Source organism: Ursus arctos, unplaced genomic scaffold (genome assembly GCF_023065955.2).
Source record: "Ursus arctos isolate Adak ecotype North America unplaced genomic scaffold, UrsArc2.0 scaffold_20, whole genome shotgun sequence".
NCBI lineage: Eukaryota > Metazoa > Chordata > Mammalia > Carnivora > Ursidae > Ursus > Ursus arctos.
Genome location: NW_026622875.1, coordinates 48,285,738 through 48,306,616, shown reverse-complemented (window position 1 = coordinate 48,306,616; position 20,879 = coordinate 48,285,738).

The following is a 20,879-nucleotide window of genomic DNA, read 5'->3' as shown; positions in this document are numbered from 1 at the left end:
CTAGGCCTTATTAATCTGCAGTGGCTTGAAGGCAGGGCAGGGTAACCAGGAGGCTATGTAGGGGGTGGCCCTTGGTTCCAGGGAACAAGGCACCATGGGGCTTGGGGTGAGTGGTCTCCCATGGAAGAAAGACACACAGGGCTATTTGTTCACCTGGAAACAGGAAAGGGAGGTGTGAAACTTCCAGGTGTTACTGTTGGTCATGCTCCCTGACCTTAGGAAAGCTGGTCACCATTCTGGGCCCCTGAGATTGCTGGGCCCCTGAGATTTCTCACCTCTTGGCAAAGCTCAGTGAATGCTCCTGAAGAAAAGGGAATGGCAGTGGGCCACATGATTGCCAGTGTGCAAAGTCCCAGGGAGCCCTCTGGTACCCCAAAGAGGCAGGGTAGCTGGCATGAAGGGTAGGTGGAGGGAAGGCATGGTGACTCCACACACACACACACACACACACACACACACTTCCACCCTGCAGAAGCTTCTAGCCGGCAGAGGTCAACCCCACCCATACTGCTCAGAGAGGGAGGAGCCCAGGCTGATGTGGGACAGGCCTACAGGAGGTTATACAGCCCAGCGCTCACACGGAGCTGTTTCTCTCTCTGTAAACATTTGGTACCACTGCTTGCGGGCACTGGGTCTGCTCTCTTCTGGGAAAACCAAGAAAAGAATCAGAAGAGGGGCCATTCTGCCCAGGAAAGAATGGCCCATTTCTCTGTCCCTCTGGGACAGCTGAGCTCGGTGCTAACAGCTTGGGTGGTGGGTTCAGGGTGCCGCGGGTTCAAGTTTGGGCTCTGAGACAGCTTCTTCCATCTTTTTGAGCCTTGTTACCCGATCTGTAAAATAGAAGGATCGAAGTTAAGATCGGAGCGTTAGTGGGATGATACAGGTATCTTGTTTGTCATAGTCTAGCAAATAGTAATGGCTCAATAAATGCTGGTTGTTGTAACTCTTGAGCTCTGAGGCAATGTTGCCCAACACATGAAGGTGTCTCCATAAGTGAATCCAGGCAAAGGGGCTAATCTCAAGGAGACTGCTGCCCTGAGGCCTTGATGAGGGGAAAGGAAAGGGGCTCATGCATGAAAATGCTCCAGCTCGAGCCTTCCTCCAGCCATCTGGTTTTCCTTGTGTCCCAGCTTGACCAAACACATTGGCTCAGGGGCATAAAGAGAGGGCCTCCGGGACCAGGAAGGTCTCTGGCTGCAGATGAAAGAAGGAGGAAGGGGCTTCTAAATCCTTCAAAAGCCCATCCTTGAGGAATCATGGCAACATTGAGGCCATGTAGTTGGAATCCTAGGTTTGCAGATTTCAGTTTCATCATTTCTACCTTATGTAACCTCAAGAAATGGAGCTACTCACCCCTAACTTGGGAATTACTGTGAGGATTACATGAGATCATGTATTGATAGCTCCAAGGGATGTTGTGTTTGTTTTTATTTTTTATTATTCCCACATTTTATTTATATATTTTTAAAGTTTATTTTATTTTTTTAGTAATCTCTACACCCAATGTGGGGCTCAAACTCACGACCCCGAGATCAAGAGTCACATGCTCTTCCGACAGAGCCAGCCAGGTGCCCCCCCCCCCGGAAATGTTAGTTTCCTTTTGTTTAGCGGCTAGCTCCATGAAATCTCTGTCTCATTCTCTGTTGTGTCTTGGTTCACTCTGTACAGAATCAATTGCTAGGCTTCTAAAGCGAGATCCCATTACCCTCTGTGTCAAACCCTGCTCTACCCAAAATTGTATGCACACACACGCGTGCACATACACCCGGCCCTTTTAAAAGGAAATTGACTTCTCATAATCAATCACATGTCAGCAGGAATGAAGCAACTGTGATAAGAACTATGAATTCAACCCCCGTGTTGCCCCGTCCTCCCACCAAGTACCTGAGCCCTCTAATACCATCTGGAGGCTTTCTACCTGGCATTTGGATTGCAAAAGGATGAGTCACTCCCTAGGAGGCTGCCACCCTGCAGGGCTCCGATGTGCCATCCCAGTCAGGTCCCCATGGAAAACATTGGGGGTCACTGCCAGAGTCACATTGGGGGTCACTGCCAGAGTCACAGGTTAAGCCTTCTGGACAGAAGAGAGGTTTCAAACCGCAGGGATTACAGTTATTTGAACTTCTGGGTTTACAGTCCCACAGGCATGATGCAAAAATCCACCCCGAATTCTTATTTCAGGGAATAACCAGCCACAGTCACTCAAATCAAGACACAGCCCTGCTTGAGTCGGCCCCCACACACCCATCTGTCACTCACTCAACAAACAACTCTGCCTAGCAGCTGCTATTGCCAAACACCAGGCAAATAAGGCCTGTCAGTTCTATCCTGTCTCCTCTCCATCCCAGGGTTACTGCCCAAGCCCAGAACATCACTGTCTTGTATCAGTCCATGACAACAGCCTCCTAACAGACTACCCACTAATCTGCTCTCCCTCCAGGAACAGTATTGGACTCTGACGGTCTGGTGCTGACTCCCATTGCAGCCTCGATGCTGGGGCTCCCGTTAGTACCCTCTGGGTTTCACTGAAAATAACTTCTTATAGTTCCTTGTTTTCCCTGCCTGGAAGGACCATCTGGCTTCCTTACCCTTCTCCCACCTGCCCAGGGAACTAGGATTTCCTGAAGGATTGAACTCAAAACTCATCTTTTTTGATTACCTCCCTGATAACCCTGACAGAATGAGTCACACCGTCCTGCAGGCTGTTTGTTGTACCTTTATCACGGTAGAGTGTAAACAAATCCTTTCCACGTTTGTCTTCCCCACCTGACTCTGAGCAACTCAAGGCCAGGAACCCTGCCTTAGTCATCTTTACGGACATTGTCCCTGTCACTGAGGAAGGGCTCTGCCATAGCTGAATGTTTGTGTTCCCCTCCCCCCAAATTCATGTGTTGATTCCTAACCTCCAGTATGGTGATATTTAGAGGCAGGGTTAGGGGGAGGTAATTAGATCATGAGAGCTGAGCCCTCATGAATGGGATTAGAACCCTTATAAAAGAGACCCTGGAGAGCTCCGTCACCCCTTCCACCATGCGAGGACACAGTGGAAAGAGCCATCTATGAACCCAGAAGCACGCTCTCACCAGACACTGACTCTGCAGGTGTCTTGATCTTAGACTTCCCAGTCTCCAGGACTGTGAGAAACTAAATATCTGTTGTTCATAAGGCAGTCAGTCTATGATATTCTGTGACAGTAGCCTGAATGGACTAAGAGAGGCTTAATAAAGTTTTATAGAATATATTATTTATCTAATGTTATAAAACAAATCACTCCAAAACTTAGGGGCCTCAGACAATATAATCATTTATTATTATCTCTCACTGTCTCTGTAGACCAGGAATTTGGGAGTGGCTTACCTGAGTGGTTCTGACTTGGAGGTCTCTCGAGAAGTTGCCATCAAGCTTCCAGCCTTGACTACATCATTGACAGCTTGACTGGGGCTGAAGGATCCACTTCTAAGATGATTCACTCACATGGCTGCCATTTTGTGGGCTGGCTGTTGATGGGGAAGGGCCTTTGTTCATTTCCATGAGGTAGGGTTGTCAGATAAATACAGGATACTCCATTAAATTTGAATTTCAAAAAAACAAAGACAAATTTTAGTATAGCCATGTCCCAAGTTATATTTTTATTTTCTAAATCTGGCTACCTAACATGAGGGTCTCCCTACAGGACTGCCTAAGGGTCCTCTCATTGTGGGGGCAGCTTCCCCTAGAGTGAATGCTCCCAAGGCAGAAGCTGCAACACCTTTTGTGACCTAGTTTCAAAAGTCATACCTTGTCACTTTCCCCATAATCTCCTGGTCATAGAGGCCAGCCCTCATTCAGTAAGCAGGTGCCACATGAGGGCATGAATACTAATGGAGTCATCTTGGAGGATGGCTTCCATATGGAGTAGATTTTCCAATGGCTGAGTTCCATTCCTAACATCTCTAGTTATTCTCAGGATGCCAGTTGAAATATCCAGTACCCCCTCCCCCCTTTACCCTGTTGGTGGGAATGCAAACTGGTGCAGCCACTCTGGGAAACAGTATGGAGGTGCCTCAAAAAGTTAAAAATAGAACTACCCTATGACCCAGCATTACACTTCTAAGAATTTATCCAAATGATACAAAAATAGTGATTCAAAGGAGGACATGCACCCTGATGTTTATAGCAACAATGTCCACAACAGCCAAAATATGGAAAGAGCCCAGATGTCCATAGACACATGAATGGATAAAGAAGACGTGGTACACACACACACACACACACACACACACACACACACACGTAATAGAATATTATTCAACCATCAAAAAGAATGGAATCTTGCCATTTGCAACCATGTAGATGGAACTAGAGGGTATTATGCTAAGCAAAATCAGTTAGGCAGAGAAAGACAAATACCATATAGATCTCACTTATATGTAGAATACAAAACAAAACAGATGAACACAGGGGAAGAGAAGGAAAAAATAAAATAAGATTAAAAACAGAGAGGGAGGCAAACCATAAGAGACTCTTAACTACAGGGAACAAACTGAGGGTTGCTGGAGGGGAGGGGGTCGGGGGATGGGGTAACTGGGTGGTGGGCATTATCGAGGGCACTTGATGTAATGAGCACTGGGTGTTATATGCAACGGATGAATTACTAAATTCTACCCCTGAAACTAATAATATAGTATATGTTAACTAAATTAAATTTAAATAAAAAATTTAAAAAAAAAAGAAACATACCATTCCCCATCTTTAAAGTGGGAAGCATAGCCAGTCTTGCCGGCTTGAAGGATCCTTGAAGATGTGAACCAGCCACCCTTAATCCCTGCTTTAGTGGAAAGACGTTGAAGCTTGAGTAATCCCAAACCAAATGGGTAATCTAAAAACTCCCAGCTATTCATATTGGGATTATAAACCCAAACGCACACAACAACCTTCTCAGTTCCCCTATCCCATAAATTCCTCCCTTATTCCAGGCCCCTCCTCTTCTACTGTCAGAAGTCACCATCCCAACTGCACATGTACCAAGCTCTGGGATGTATCAAAAAGAATAAACACTTTGAAAGTGAAAAAAAAAAAAAAGAAGTCACCATCACTCACCAAAGGAAAGCTGACTATATTGAAATGTATTGCAAAGTATTCAGACAACAGGATGGTCCTTATCGACTTCTGGAAAATAGATAATCCAGAATTGACTTTGCCCCTGCAGCAGATAAACTACAAGACTCATCCTTGATCCCACATCAGGGCATTTAGACCTGCCATTCCCTCTACCTGGAAACTCTCCATGAACCTCCCCCTTCCCCTTCTGAGAGCCTAGCTCCTTCCTCTCATCATTCAAGGCTCTGCTCAAATGTCACCTCCTCAGAGAGGTCTTTCCTAACCAACCTATGTAATACAAACCACCACCCTCCTAACCTGGTCAATTTCTATTCCTTTCACTTTCTTTGTTTTCTTCATACCACTTGCCACTATATGAAATCTCATTTTTCACTGTTTACGTGTATGTCTGTTTCTTCCACTTAGAATAAAAGCTCCAAGAGCACAGGAACTTTGTGCCCTGCCATGTCCCCAACAAATTAAAGTGTCTGGTACATATTAGGGAAACCATATGTATTTGCATAATGAACAAATGAATGAATGAATCCTAGCAGATATATGGTTTATACTAGATTTTTTCCCTTCAAGTTCATTCATTAATTCACTCATTCACTGAACAAATATATATTGTGTGCCAGGTGCTATTTTGTTTACAGAGTAATTAGAATAGACAGGTCATATCCATAATCCTTTTCAAGTTGAGTCTTTCTCTATAGACTTCATCGTTGCTATTTTGTGTATGTAATTTGCTGTAAGACATCACCCTTAAAATTCCTGGAAGCCCTTGTGTCTAGTTGAGTGGACTTATCAGGAACTACCTTAATTCTTTCAGTATCTCATAACTGCATCCTTGATTTGATATTACCTTGACGTCATGTCTTAATTTGATCATCTTTTCCTCCCTCAAAAGGCTAGAGATGAAAAAGGTTTTATTTTTCAAATCAAGTATTGCTATATTCCCTCTAAAGTTGGCCTGCAAACTCAAAAGAGAGTCCATTTCTCCTTGTAGTAGGTTATTGTATACAGCTAGTTAAGAGCCAGCTGACACTTTCAACATTCTGCCTGGAGATGCTTTGGACATGTTCAAAATTCCATTTGGTACTTTTTCTATCTTCCACATTAGCACAGGCAACTGGCTGTTGGCTGATCAGAATGATCTTGGCTGGTGCAACTTGCTTCTGTACCAACTACCTTTCATTCTCCAGCAAGCTAGCCAAGGCATGTTTTCACGCTAGTCAGAGACCAAAACCGAAACCAAAACAAGAACTTTAAATCTTTTTTTACATGGCTCAAGGCAACAATTTATCATTACCTCTCATTACTGTGCAGATCGGCTAAAACCAGCTGGGAAGTTCTCACTTGGGCTCTCTCATGCAGTTGTAGTCATGTGGTGGCTGGAGTCGAAGTCATCTGAAGACCTGACTGGGCCTCCATCCAAGATGGCTTAGTTGCTCACATGCTCAAAGACTCAGCTAGGACAACCGCAAGAGTGGGGGCTGCTTAGCATCTTTCCATATGGCTAGCTTAGTCTTCTCCACACCATAGCAGTCTTAGAATAGCTGGACTGGTGATGGATAGTAAGGAGGGCACATATTGCATGGTGCACTGGGTGTTATACGCAACTAATGAATCATCGAACTTTACATCAGAAACCAGGGATGTACTGTATGGTGACTAACATAATATAATAAAAAAACATTAAAAAAAAAAGAATAGCTAGAGATCTTACATGATAGCTGGCTTCTCCCAGGGTTTACATTCTTAGAGCTCTGTATTACTTTAAAACCCTTCAAAATTACTTGCACCTTTACTTCTCTACTGCATTTCTCATGTGGCAAGATATTGGCCATGAGTAGAGTGAGGGGGCTCTGCTTGCCATCTAAAACAAAGGAGCAAGTCTATCCACTGGTGGGCAGCAATTATGGGGTAACCATTCAGGTGCCTGAAAGGGCTGGTGTGAACTCAGAATTGTGTGTTTCTTTGTTGATGAATGTGGACGTCTGAAGTTGGGGCCTCCTATTTTTAGAGTTTCTGGGACATTTGACTGGAAATCTCAAATGACATCAGAACACTTGACACGTTCCTCATTCCTCTGATATCAGAGCAAATCCACTTGCGTCCTATCTTACCAAAATGACCTCATATTTCTATCTTAGCTGGAGCTTCCCTGAAAGCAGAGCCTGAGATGAGAACTAAAGAATATTTATTTGGATGGTGGCCCCAGGAGGCAGAAGGGAGAGAGTGGGGAGACTGAGATTGAAGAAGAGAAAGAGCCAAGAAAGGGGCATTAAGAAGTGAGGCACCACTGTGCGCAACTGGGCTCAGTTCCACTGAGACCTCCAAGGCGTCATAAAAAGCATCTCCTGGAGCTGTCCATCCAAAGGATGGACATTTATCTAGTCAGGCTTTTATCCACAAGTTTCCCCCTCACTGGGGGTTGCCCCTGCAGGGTGAAATATGCACTCAAGCGCAGCCAGAGAGAGAGAGAGAGAGAGAGAGAGAGCCTGGCCTGGGAGAAGCCTTGGGACAGAAAGTGGAAGGGCCTAGGCTGTGGCAAGATGCTGTCAGCTCAAGTGAGTGTGAGCTTGCCCAGAACTGTCCTCTGTAGCTGTGGCTGGCAGCTGTGACCTGGGCCACTAGAGGCATCTGGGGCAGTTTCCAGCAGCCACTTTTTTCTATCCAGAGGCAAAGGTTTTCATCTCAGTTCTTGTTCTTGTAGCTCACAGGAGGCCATTTAGCCAGCTCATCGCCAAATGCTGAGGAAAGAGCCAGGAAATTCCCATCCTGATTTCACTCAATCACACTTGCTTTCCCTCTGAGAGAAATAAGCGTATAAGGGTTTACCTTTCCTTTACCTTGAGGTACACACGCTATTTCGGGAAGGCTTTTTATTTCTGCATCACATTCTTCACAGAAAAGGGTACGTGAGGAACAGGGAAGCCAAAGGCATAACCCCACACGCTCCAGGGAATGAGATTAAAACTTGCTTGCTCAGGGGTGTCATTGTTACCTGAATGCCAGCTGGCATCCAAGATCCTCTTTACACCTGGAGGGCTGGGGAAATCACTTTGAAACTGTCTTCCCATTGCCTCCAGGCCAATTCTACTGCCACAAAGAGCCTACAACCCTCTCCCAGACTTCTGCTAATTCTTGAGAGTTTCCATTCTTCTAGATCCACTGCCTCACAGGCTCCAGCTTTGTGGGATGTTTGTGGGATGTTTTATAACACATCAATCCCAATGAGAAACTCAAGTTTTGTTTCGTTCCAACAACAAACGATTGTTCACATCCAGCATGAGTGTATTTGGTGAATTTCACTAAAGGCTGGGGAGAGCGGATCTCAAGAAGGCGGTCTCACCCCAGTTCACACAGAATTCAAACCCCCTTATTGTTTCCTTCTGTCTCCTTCTCCCATCTTTTGCCACCACGAGTAACTTTAAGAATGTTGTGGGAACTCAAGAACGTCTCCTTCTGTTATGTAGCACTGCTCGCAGCAAACTTGACCACCAGATCCTCTGAACGTCAAGGGGCTTTTGAAATTTTTCCCTGTGTCCTTATGAAAGTTTTGTTTTGTTTTTAAAAACAAAGATAGTTCTCTAAGTAAGAGATGTTTGGTCCCAGCTATAAGATAATATTAGCCTATTCATTTCATTAGTGATGTTCATCAATGTGTTACCTGAAATTCTGGGCCAGCTGCTAAGATACTCCCACCCTCTGCACCTCTTTACTGGCTTATTTGCCAACACTCCCTCCAGGCACAACCTTTGCCTGGCGATGAGAGGTCATCCATACAACTCATACCTTGGGTTTGAACTACAGGCTATGGTATGAGCACAAGCAATGCAAATTAATTATGAGAATTTGCTGGAAGAATGCAAGGTGGCTCATGGAATCCAAGAAACCACAGAAAGCCCTAGCTCCATGAAGGCTGGGATCAGAGCTGCATGGAACACATAGCAGTGTAAGTCTGGAGTTGCAGAGCCACCTCTTGAAGTGTCTCCTGTTGATGTGACTCTGCTTGAAAGACTGCCAGTCCATATTTGTGTATGTTCCAGATTTCAAATTCCCAGGACAGAGACTCTGATTGGTTCAGCTTGGGTAAAGCATCTGCAAGTGGATCTCTGAACAACAATTAGGGGCAGAAGAAAGTGAAGGCACAGGTAAAGACATGGCCCATTTCCACAGGGAGGTGACCAGGGGAGTGGGTGGGATTATTGAACCAGGTAACTCCCCTCTCCCCCAGAAGGTCTGCTGCAGCCATTCATCGATAGTCTTTATCTCATTCATATTGGGTGGGGCTTCAGTTCTAATATCACCACCTTGAGGGGCCTAGACCCTACTTGATATTGATGGCATTGATTTTTTAAACAGAGTGTAAGCTGTGGACTCAGGGGAAGTTCTAGGCTTTAAGGCTCTGAGGCCTGAGAAACATATTTCAGCTTTTTCCACCACTGCCCGGTGGGCCATGATATACCTTTGGGGGTTGTATTTCATGGCTCCTGTCGTCTTTACCCTCCCTGTACTGTGCAGCCTGTTTATTGGCTAGCCAGCCTGTTTATCTAGAAATGCTGTCCTCACCTTCTCAAACATGATTTTTCTACTTGTTGCTTTTCTGATTTTTCCTGATTCTTCTTCATCCTCTAACCATCTGATGCATGCACTACCCTCACTTGTATTATCCACTATCTTGTCTTTTCTCAGGGCAAGAAAGACATTCCCAGAAAGACCTGGGAATTAAAACCAGGTAGCTTAAGCTGTAGAACCTAGATGTCTATTTCTTTAGAATTTTGCATTGTCATGGTTTCCTTCAAAATTTAGTATCAGATTGTATGGTTAAATTTAGTTGTTTAAAGAAAATATTATTTCTGTTTTTAGTGGTTTAGTAAAAAAAAAAAATAGAAAACATGGAGATTTTCAATCAATCAAACCAGTGATTCCAGGGGTGTCTGAGTGGCTCTGTCAGTTAAGTGTTTGCCTTTGGCTCAGGTCATCATCCTAGGGTTCTGAGATTGAGCCCCAAATTGAACTCCCTGCTCAGCGCAGAAGCCCACTCCACCCTTTCCCTCTGCCCCTCCCCCTGCTCGTGTTTTTTTTTTTCTCTCTCTCTCAAATAAATAAAAAAATCTTAAAAAAAAATCAAACCAGTGATTCTGGTCTTGCTCATTTAGACTTTGAGATCGTGACACTTCGGGCACCTACTGCTGAGTACCCTAATTGCTGATCGAACGTCTTGATGTGTGACTAATAATTGTTGATGGCATTTTTCAATTATTTTCTATGGGATAAGCACTCTGTTGACCCCTCTGCATAGTGTATTAGCTTTCTTGGGCTGCCATAACAAATGGCCACAAACTTGCTGGTATCAAATAATAGAATTCTATTCTCTTACAGTTCTGGAGACCAGAAGTCCAAAAATCAAGGGGTTGGCAGGGCTGTGATCCCTCCAAAGGCTCTCGGGGAGGATCCATCCTTGACTCTTTCAGCTTCTAATGGCTCCTGGAGTTCCTTCGTTTGTGGCAGCATAACGCCAACCTCTGCTTCCATGTGGGCTTCATCTCTGTCTCTCTGTGCCCTCTCCTCTTATAAGAATATCAGTCATTGGAATTAGGGTCCACTTTAATCCAGTATGATCTCATCCCGGTTGTTAACTAATTCATTTGCACAGACCCTATTTCCAAGTAAGATCACATTCTGAGGTTTTGAGTGGACATGAATTTGGAAGGGGGCAGTATTCAAACCACTACATATGGGGATTGTTACATAATATTGTTTCCATTTTATCAGTGGGAAAGCTGAGATCCAGAGGTAAGGCCACTTGCCCTGTCACTCATCTGCCCACTTGCAGAGCTAAGTTGTAGGCTCAGTTCAGTCTGATGCCAAATCCATGCTTTTTCTACTACACCATGCTGCTTCTAGAAAACCAATCTGCAAACTCAAGCCTAGAAATGACATCAATGGTCATCTACCCATTGGCCCTCAGATCATACCACTAGAGACAAAAGGTCAGAGGGGTCTGTGAGAATTTGGTTTTCAATTCAGGTATGGTGTTAGATCTAAGAGGACGATGAACTCATCACTCTCTTAAAAGTGGAAGCAGTCATCTTGTGTACTGCAATTCTGTCCAACCAGTATGCAACTATCCAATCATCACGCAAAGGTAGGGAATGCCAGGGACCACTCTCCTCTGTGCTCCTGATTATAACTGGCCAAGTGACCTTAAGCACGTCCCTTTTCCAGGCCTCTGCAACAGAAGGGCCTACTCCTGAACAATGCCTTCACTACAGGTGTTTCTCAAGTATATACAACACACTCGTATAGTCACAGGAAAGTGTTCTTGCCCATATATGTTAATATTTGCTGGAGTATGGGCAGGGTAGTACAAAGAATGTACATTGACTTTTCACCCCAAAGTTAATAGTTAACTTTGTCTCTTTGTTTGACTACATTGCTTGTTAGCTTTGATCAGAAAGAAAAATTCTGAAACATGGGATGGAACTGTTTGAACATTTACCTTTCTTCACCTTTACTTGGTACAGTTTATTTTTGTTAAGTTAGGTCAGGACAGCTTTTCAAAAATATGATATTTCAAAAATACAATATACCATGCTATTTACCATATAAATCTTGGAACGGATGTGAAGTGTTCAGAATAGAAGTATTTTCTTTATAAGCTTGTGCTGTTTTTAAAGGTTATAGACATCTATTGCAGCGATCTAGAAAAATCATTCTTTGTAAGTGGCTCAATAAAGGCCTATGATAGCTCTGTGTGGTGTGAACACCATGAATTTTGGGGTCACACACATCTGGGTTCAAATTCAAGTTCTGTGACTGATGAGCATGTGATGTTAAGTCACATAACCTCTGAATTTCAGTCTTCCCCCTGACTGTGCCTTGAAACAATCACTTTGTAAAATTATTATGACTTTTCAAGAAACATATGCAAAAGTCTGGCACAAAGTAGAAGGTCAATAAATGTCACTCATCCTCTTCCCTCTTTTGGTCAGCTGTTCTGTTGGGTTAAGGTCTGCCATTTTGAGAATGTGGTTAGGATCTTACAATGAAATTCTCTTCTCTTCCAAGTTTATTAGTGAGTGAAACGGAAAAGGGTGATCTATTTTTCTTGTTTGGATTAGGCCTCAGGGTTATATTCTGGAGAAAACCCAAATAGCATGGAATGCTTCTTCCCTTTCAGGGAAGTGTCTGTGTCCAAATCTGTAAGTCCAATCTGCCATTCTGCCTCACCAATGGATTTTACTAATTGTGTCCCTGAAACAAAAGGAACACAGTGGACCCAGCAACGGTCTCACTTGATAGATCACTGTTGGAAATAGAAGGAGTTTTGTTGTGGAGGTGACAAGAGACCACAGCCTGCTTTGGTGTCTGGCCCAGATAAAATGTGGCTGAGACACAGAATTGTTTACTGTTCAGCAATGTGGCACATTTCCTGTTGGCCCTACACAGAAGTGACAGATGCCCATGGTCGTGAACCAGGACTTGGTCTGCCAGGGGAGCAGTGTAGAAGGGACTAGACTTTGGAGGAAAAGCCATCATAGGGATGAGGAGGAATGGGTAAGGTTGCTGTGTGCAGAATCCAAGACAATGATGCCAGGGACAGGGAAATGGGTCAGATCACCTTGGCAGGCCTTCCCAGGCCCAACAGCAAACAGGTAATAAGCCTCAGTGGGCTTCCTTCATGTACCATTCAGCCTCTATGCCCTTCAGCTGGAGGAATGAGGAGAAATGAGAAACAACTTCTGCCTTTGAGCTCCCCATTTAGTGCAGGAGACAGCCTAGTAATAATTCAGTGCAATGAGGTAGAGCAGAGGCCTTCCTGCTCCTGGAAGGAGGAACACAGAAGCAAGGCCCCTAGAGCCCAGTGGCCTGGATTTAAATCCTGCCTGAGCCACACCCTGTTGTGTGACCTTGTGCAAATTATCTGACCTCACTGAGCCTCAGTGGCCTCATCCGATGATAACAGTTCCTACCTGGTGGGGTTGTTAGAGGATTAAAAGACTAATTTTTAAGTGGTTGGCACCTCATAACACTTTAGTGTTAAATTGCATATAATCCTTAAGGAATCCATTACGGGCTGAGACACCCCCTTTTCCAATCTGAAAATCAAGGCACTGAATATATAAGCAGAGCTTTCCTGATTTATAAGCATATATTCACGAAAAGTCTTACAGAAGGTGGAAACATTAAAGCATGCTTGTATTTAACAGACCACCTTTCACAGAGAGAATCCAAGTGTTTGATATTAGCACAGTATGTGTTTTTGCCACTGATTCTTTCTAGCAAAGGCTTAAGGGCCCTTTCTATCTTGGGGAAAACTGGAAGCAGCCCCAAGTCTTCAATATACCTCCTCAGTTGTAAGACCAGTGCAAGAAAGAACTGCATGTGATGAATCTTCGGAACAAAACAGAAAGACTTAGTGAAGGAGAGAGAGCCAGCTGGGGCAGAAACAAGTGCTTTCCCAGGCAAGCTGTCTTAGTGGTAAGTCTGCTTTCTGTTTCCAGTAGTCCCCTGTTTTCATTCTACCCATCCCTGATCCCACACCAGCATGGAACACACCTTAAGCATGTATGTGTGTGTGTGTGTGTGTGTGTGTGTGTGTGTGTGTGTTTATGAGCATGCACATATGCTCATGGGCACACACACATATGCAAACACACACGTGTACGCACATGAGCACAGACATGCCAGGATTAGCCTTCTAGGCTCCTCTGCCTCTGATGAAATAACATTGCTTCTGACTAGATCTAAACAGGCCCCATAATACATCCACTCAGGCCCTGCAGTCTGGGAACCAGCTGTGTCTCCCACACACCACTCGTCTGTTGCCTGTCCATCTTCTGACCTTGTCAGCACATCCTTGTTTCCAGCCCAACACCCTCCTCTCTGACTTGGAGACAGAATTTGGCCATCAGGCTCCACAGGACACAGCCTGCAGTGACCTTCTGGCTCAGTCCTGGGAACCTGACCAAATCAGTTCCCCTACTGGGACTTTACCCAGTGTAGACGGCCTGGCAGCCTTGAGCACCTGTTCAGGTGAAGAGGTGTCACTCTACCCCTCTGCAGCTGCAGCCTCTTCTCATCCCCACATTCTACCATTTTTCTCTGACCTAGTTTGTAAACAACACTTTTCCCACTCTAAGGAAGCATCATGGTGGCAGGTAGTGATGAGCAAATGGACTTTGAGTCAAAGGCTGTTCTCATTGTAGTATTTGTGTGTGGGGGGGAGGTTCCAGCTGCATCTGGGCCTTGATTTCTCCCTCCCATGTTTTAAGCATCCCATAAAGTTGCACAGGTGGAAACCCTGTAAATTTCTAGTGGAAACTATCCTTTCTTGCCCTCTCTGCTCTCAGTTCTGCTCTCTTTCCACCTTTGTCCCTCACACCCCCCTCTCTATGTCAGAAATAATATTTTCATTATAGTCAGTTTCTTTGGCCACCTCTTTCTGGCTACTAAGTCCATGTGATAGATTTATATAAATAGAGACAGAGAACGTGAGGACTCAGAGTTCCTCAAGAGCACGACGGTGTCCCCACCCTGGTGTCCGGTTGAGTGAATGAATGAACAAATGAATGAATGATGTGATATGTTTGCTATTTAGCATGGAAAGATACCCCATTCCATGCAGACCAAAAGACTCATCTGCTAATGTGACTGCAGGGTCCCATGAAGATTAGCTCCACAGTGAAGACTAACAGGGTCAAAGATGGTGTGCTACAGAAGTGCTCCTGTTTTTGCTCTATTCACTCTGAACTTCCCTGTCCCTACCCCACCCAGGACTCTCCCCAGAGTTCCCCATCAGGGCACCCATGTGCACCAGTCAGAACAGACATTCAACATCTCTCTCCCACCCACCATCATTGAGTCCTGGTGATCCCACACACCCAAATCTCTCTCTTTTGGTTGTGACTGCTAATCTTAGCCATCATCATTTCTTGCCTTGCTTACTATAGAGTTTTAGACCTCCCAATTTGTTCAGGAAGAGGAATCATCTTGTAGTGAAAATCAGGCCGTGTTATCTTGCTTAAAATCCTTCAGCAACTTCCCACTACACTTAGAGCAAAATAGAATTCAAAATAAAATTTTGAGAGTGAAATCAAAACTCCGTGGCATGACCTATACATTAGAATAATGCTAGCCACTGTAACAAATGAAACAAAAAAACATGTGACAGTTGAGACACAATAAAAGCTTACTCCTCAGATGCATAACAGTCCAGGGTGAGTGACCCTAGGCAGCCGACAGGTGTCTTCTAGGATTTTCTAATTCCCAGCCACTAAAAGTTAAGACACACAGGTTACGTATGATGAAGGAATTTTTGAGATGCATCATTCTATATTTTTGAATATGCAAAATATAGTCTAACTCTACTGGTGCTTTAAAATTAAATATTAAAATAAAAACCTTCATCAAGTTACATACAGGATCTGTGCAATTCTCTGTACTTACATTTTAATATAAATTTTATTTAAAAACAACAAAATTTCTGGTTTGAAGAGATTGCTATGGTTGTTTCACAAAGAGCAACTGCCATCACTTCATAGATCAGTGATCAGCAAAGAGTTAAAATTTTTAACTTGAATGTAGGTTATCTGTCTACATATAATTATACAGTGTAAGAAAATGCAGGGAAGCTTGTCTTAAAAAAAATGATGGCGTTTGACAATAACAGAATACTTTAAATTTTAACGTTATACGTTGTGATATTATCTTATAAGACAAAAACTACTATAATCTATTCAAATTAGAGTCAATGTATAAATATCTAGTATCTGCTTTTGTTAACATTTTTGAATCAAGGCCTTCATTTTAATTGAAAAGTGAATACGAATCTGTAAAATAATAATAGGAATTACATTTTATAAAAGAGCATTGATTGAAGGACCAAAAAATAAAAAATAAAATAAAATAATATATGTTTAACACAACCGGATGCTCCTGGTTGGCCTATGTGATGGAACTTTATTTAGAGCTTTGTTGCTTTATTAGAAATGTCTGAAAAGTTAGTGTTGATTTATTTAGTTCCTCGATGAATACAGTGGGCCAACCTGAATTATTTTGCGTATATTGGTTCTAAGTAGAAAAGTTAAAGATAACCCAAGAAAGAAAACATGTGATTTATTTAACATTATGTTGTATATATGCATGGGAAGAAACACCCTGCTCTTTGTCATGGATGGGAGAGAAGAAAGGCCACCTTTAATTTAATTGAAAAGTGAATATGAATCTGTAAAATAAGACTATGAATTACATTTTATAAAAGAGCATTGATTGAAAGACCAAAAAATAAAAAATAAAATAAAATAATATATGTGAGCCCCAGATTTAATGCACAGTGACCTCACCTGTTAGGGAACACAGCCCAGCTGGTGTGCTGTTGCTGTTCCTCTCAAGGAGGGGGGAGAGAGGTGCATAGCAAGGACAAAATGAGAGGGGACTCTAGGGCTTCAGGGGGTACTGCCAATTGCAGCATGAAAGAAACTCATCCACTTAATGGTTCCGAAGAGCTCTGACTTTGATTAATAGAAAAAAATGGGACACTAAGACCCAGATCATGCAAGAATGTACACATTTCTCCTTATTCTCTTATGTATATCTCCTTCTGCCAGCTCTCTTCAGAATGACTGTTCTCTGTAAAGGGCACATATCTGTAGCAATGTACACCTATTTGGGGATATCTGTGTCAGATAACATGGTTCATATTATGTGTCAGCTTGGCTGGGCTATGGTGCTCAGTTGCGTGGTCAAACACTAGTCTAGATGTTGCTGTGAAGGTATTTTTAAGATGTGATTAACACTAACAGTCATTTGATTTTGAGTAAAGATTAACATTTAAGTCAGTAGACCTTTTTTTTTAAAGATTTATTTATTTTTAGAGAAAGAGAGAGCAGGGGGAGGGGCAGAGGAAGAGAACCTCAAGCAGACTCCCCGCTGATCATGGAGCCTGACGCAGGGCTCGGTCTCATGACCTTGAGATCATGACCTGAGCCAAAATCAAGAGTCAGATATTTAACGAACTCAGGCACCCAGGAGCCCCTAAATCAGTAGACTTTGAGTAAAACACACTACCCTCTATAATGTGGGTGGGCCTTATCCAGTTAGTTATAGACCTTATGAGAGAAGACTGAGGTCCCCTGAGAAAGAAGGCATTCCCCTTAAGGCTGCACGATGTAGAAATGTTGCCTGTTTCCAACCTTTGGAATCAAGACTGAAACATAAACTCTTGCCTGAATTTCCAGCCTGCCAGCATGTCCTATAAACTTTGGACTTGCTAGCCCCCATAATCGTGTGAGACAATTCCTTAAAATAAATCTCTCCTCTCTCCCTCTCTCCCACCCCACACATGTATTCTATTGGTTCTGTGTCTCTGGAGAACCCTAACTAATACAACATTCTTCTGAAAAGAAGGTCTAGAATATCACAACCAACCACTGTCACTAAAGGACTCCTAGACTGATCATGCTTGTCAGAGTGAAGGCTGCCAACCTGACTAGAAGGTCCTGGTGCTGATTCTAGCAAGCAGAGAAAAATGGCCAAGGGTAAGATTCAGCTTTCTGAAGGCCCCTGGTTTATCAGTTTGTTCTGCTAAAGTTCAGTAGATCCGTTCCTAAGCACACGTAGAAATGGCTGCTTCAGTTGGATGGGGAGGGGAGTCAGGGAAAGAATTTCAGATACTCACTGGTAAATTCCTGTTTATCTGCAGGAATTGTGATCATGAGGATAATTTGTAGTAGCTATGTGTTTGCCTGAAAATTGTCACAGAGCAGGGTTGGATCACATCCACTTTTTGCTCCAGGGCTCGGGACCTTCTTTCTCCACCAGCAACTCTATTAACTTCAGGCACAAAGCCGCCCCAACAGAGCAGCGTCTTGCATGGAGTGTTGGCTCTGGAAAGCTTGTAGTTCATCACTACCAGGCATGTTTAACCAAAGATCCTTCACCTAAAGCAAATTTCGTTTCCTCAGTAATTCCCTCCCATTCAAATAGCATTACAAAACACATCCTCCAAGGGGAAGGCGCTTATTTCAGCACAGGTCATCCTGGGGACAACCTCTAGTCAAGGTTCTTCAGCAAAGATCTCTAGAGGTAGCTGCAGATTTTGAGTCCTTTCATCCTTTTGTCTTTTAGTCAATTCAGAAGCTGGAATTGAGGTTTGCAATGGAATGCCAACCTTAAGAATGCATGGTATATTCCCTTAGAAAAGACAACTTAAGACCAGAGACCCAATTGGATTCTCCTGTCAGTATCTACCAAAGGTCTAAGGATTGCATTCTACAGATAATGGCTGGACACATAGGAGTGGACACACACAGGGCACATTTTACACTCAGGAGCTGATGGTTTCTGATGGCCCCATATGCCCCCCATAGGGGAATGTGGATCTATGTTAGAATTCATTTATTAGTTCACAAACAGGTATCGAGTGCCCATGATATGCCCAGCACGTCTCTGGGTACTGGAATCCGATGCTCAGTTTCCCAGAAATAATAGTGAATGGTCTGGGTCCATCACTTCTCTTAAGACTTTCTGGCTACAGGAGAGGTGTATGGGACTCTCGAGCCCAGCACTGGTACATGAGCATACTTGTGGCCATAGTGGGATGAAATATCCTTGATTGGCCATGTTCCAGAAACTCTGTTTCATAGGCCATAGGTCAAATGTCTGATCACCCTCCATGATGTAAACTCTCCCAACTTCCTCTCCTATAACCTGTCTGGTGAGGAATTTGAAAAGACGAAATAGCAAAGACACAGGTATGCCCAGACCACAACCAGGCCAAGAGGCCACAACAGGACCTGAGAGTTTTCAAACTGGATTTTCACTATGAAATATAGTTTAATCAATTACTAGATTAAACAGCCCAGAACAGAAAGGAGGGCACACTCAAATGGGGGTAATTAACAAGCTTGTAAGAAAGGGTTATTTTTGAGGGTGTGGAGAGGGTAGGAAGCCAAGGGTACAGGTAAAGTATTCGTGTCTAGTAGCCGTGGGGTCCTGAGGTGGCAAAGGGTGGGAGCGATGATCTGCACAAGAGCCTTGGCCTTTGGAGGAGGAGCCCAGCGCCCACACACATACCCCCACATCTGCCAGTGCCTCCCATAGCTAAACAGAAAACAGGGATGACAGAGATCCCTGCTATAGTCCTTTAGCGTCTGCCTGCTGGGAAGAGCAACTAGAGACTACCCAGCACAATGGCTGATGAACAACATCACCATGAAAGAAGGGTGCATCGTTGAGCTCTTTCTATGAGCCAGGCACTGTGCTAGGCACCGGGAAATGCATTCCCTCGTTTTACCCTCAGATAAAATGGCTGAGTCATGTGAACTTCTCTTTGCTAAGAATCAGATCTCAAAACTCTTGGAGCTCCAGAAACAAAGCCAGTGTTGTGTCCATGGTGGGGGGGGGGGTGGAGCAGGAAAAATAATTCTTGTCAATCTCTTCGGAAAGAAAAGGAGCTTCAGAACAGAATGTGAGGGTAGGGGGAGGGTACTATTAACCAAATAGGTCTCCCCATGTCCTGGATTCAGGGCTCCAGTCCTGCCACCAACAAATCAGACAGCCTTCTGTAAATTATCTCCCTGACACTCTGTGAGTTTTTGAACCCCCATCTCCCTGCCCGCCTAAAGGAACACTCAGTTCCCAGCAGTTCAGTTCTGTTGACACAGAATGAATGGGAATGAATTACTTTTCACTTCCCAGTTTGAAGTTTCTAAAATTATCGTGCTGTCACAGAACAAAATTAGTCAAAGCCCAAGTGAGCCATTAAATTAACACCCCATGAACTTACCTCTCCTTACTTGATTCATAAGGCAGTTTACAATTTTAAACACCGTTCTGACCGAGGAAAAATGAAAGGAGAGTTTGTCTGGAACTTTCTAGATTGCTTCCTGGGGTCACCTGACTGATTCACATACTCTGATGCTTTTAACACATTGCTCTGTTCACTGACCCTGTTGTCAACTTAGTAATTTGTGGTGGAAATGAAGGTGACTTTTGGAGCTGGAATTCCTATGCCTACATGGTATGAGAATTTGGTTAACCAGTTAGAACGAGGTTGCCCCGGCACCAGGTCTTTGAAGCAGTAAAAAGCAAGAACTCAAATTCAGAGAGAGAGCACTCACCTGCTCCCAGAGGCCACCAGCCTTGGGAGTTTACAACTTGTGTTAAGTGATCAGAAGCCTATCCCTTGACTCACTGACTTGTTCTCATGTGGAGTGGATGCTGCAGGCACGAGGCTCAACAGGTTACAACTCAGGAGCTAGACAGGCAGCTGGGAGGCCAGAGCTCTGCTCCTGTTCTGCTGTTTATCTAGTGTGTGTGTTGGGGAAAGTCACTCCTGATTTAAAAACCAGCAAATGTTTCCCATTATTTTTCAGGGGGAGTCTAGTGTCCCATCTGGTTTAGCCGACCTTGCTTGGTCCCACCTTCTGCTGCCCTGCTCTGTGTTGGGCACCTGACCTTGGCCCACAGAGCCCTCCCCTGCTCTGCTCTGTGCCAGGGTGCCCACCATGCAAACTACACATACTAGGATTTCTGCCCTCCCTTCTCTGCTTTGAGTCATGTCTCTGGTGGTGGCTGCATATTATTCGTGGGTCCAGCTCACATCTGGGCTCTGGCAACACCACCCCCACCACCTTTGTTCCCCTGGCCCCGGGTGGTAGCAGCTGCCCACTGTTGCCCATTTCAGGGTGACCCCACTATCCCCCAGATATCCTTTCGGCTTTTTCTCTTACCTCTATTCCCCTGCATCAACTTCCTGGCATGGGCTCTGTCTTCTGGTCTGCACA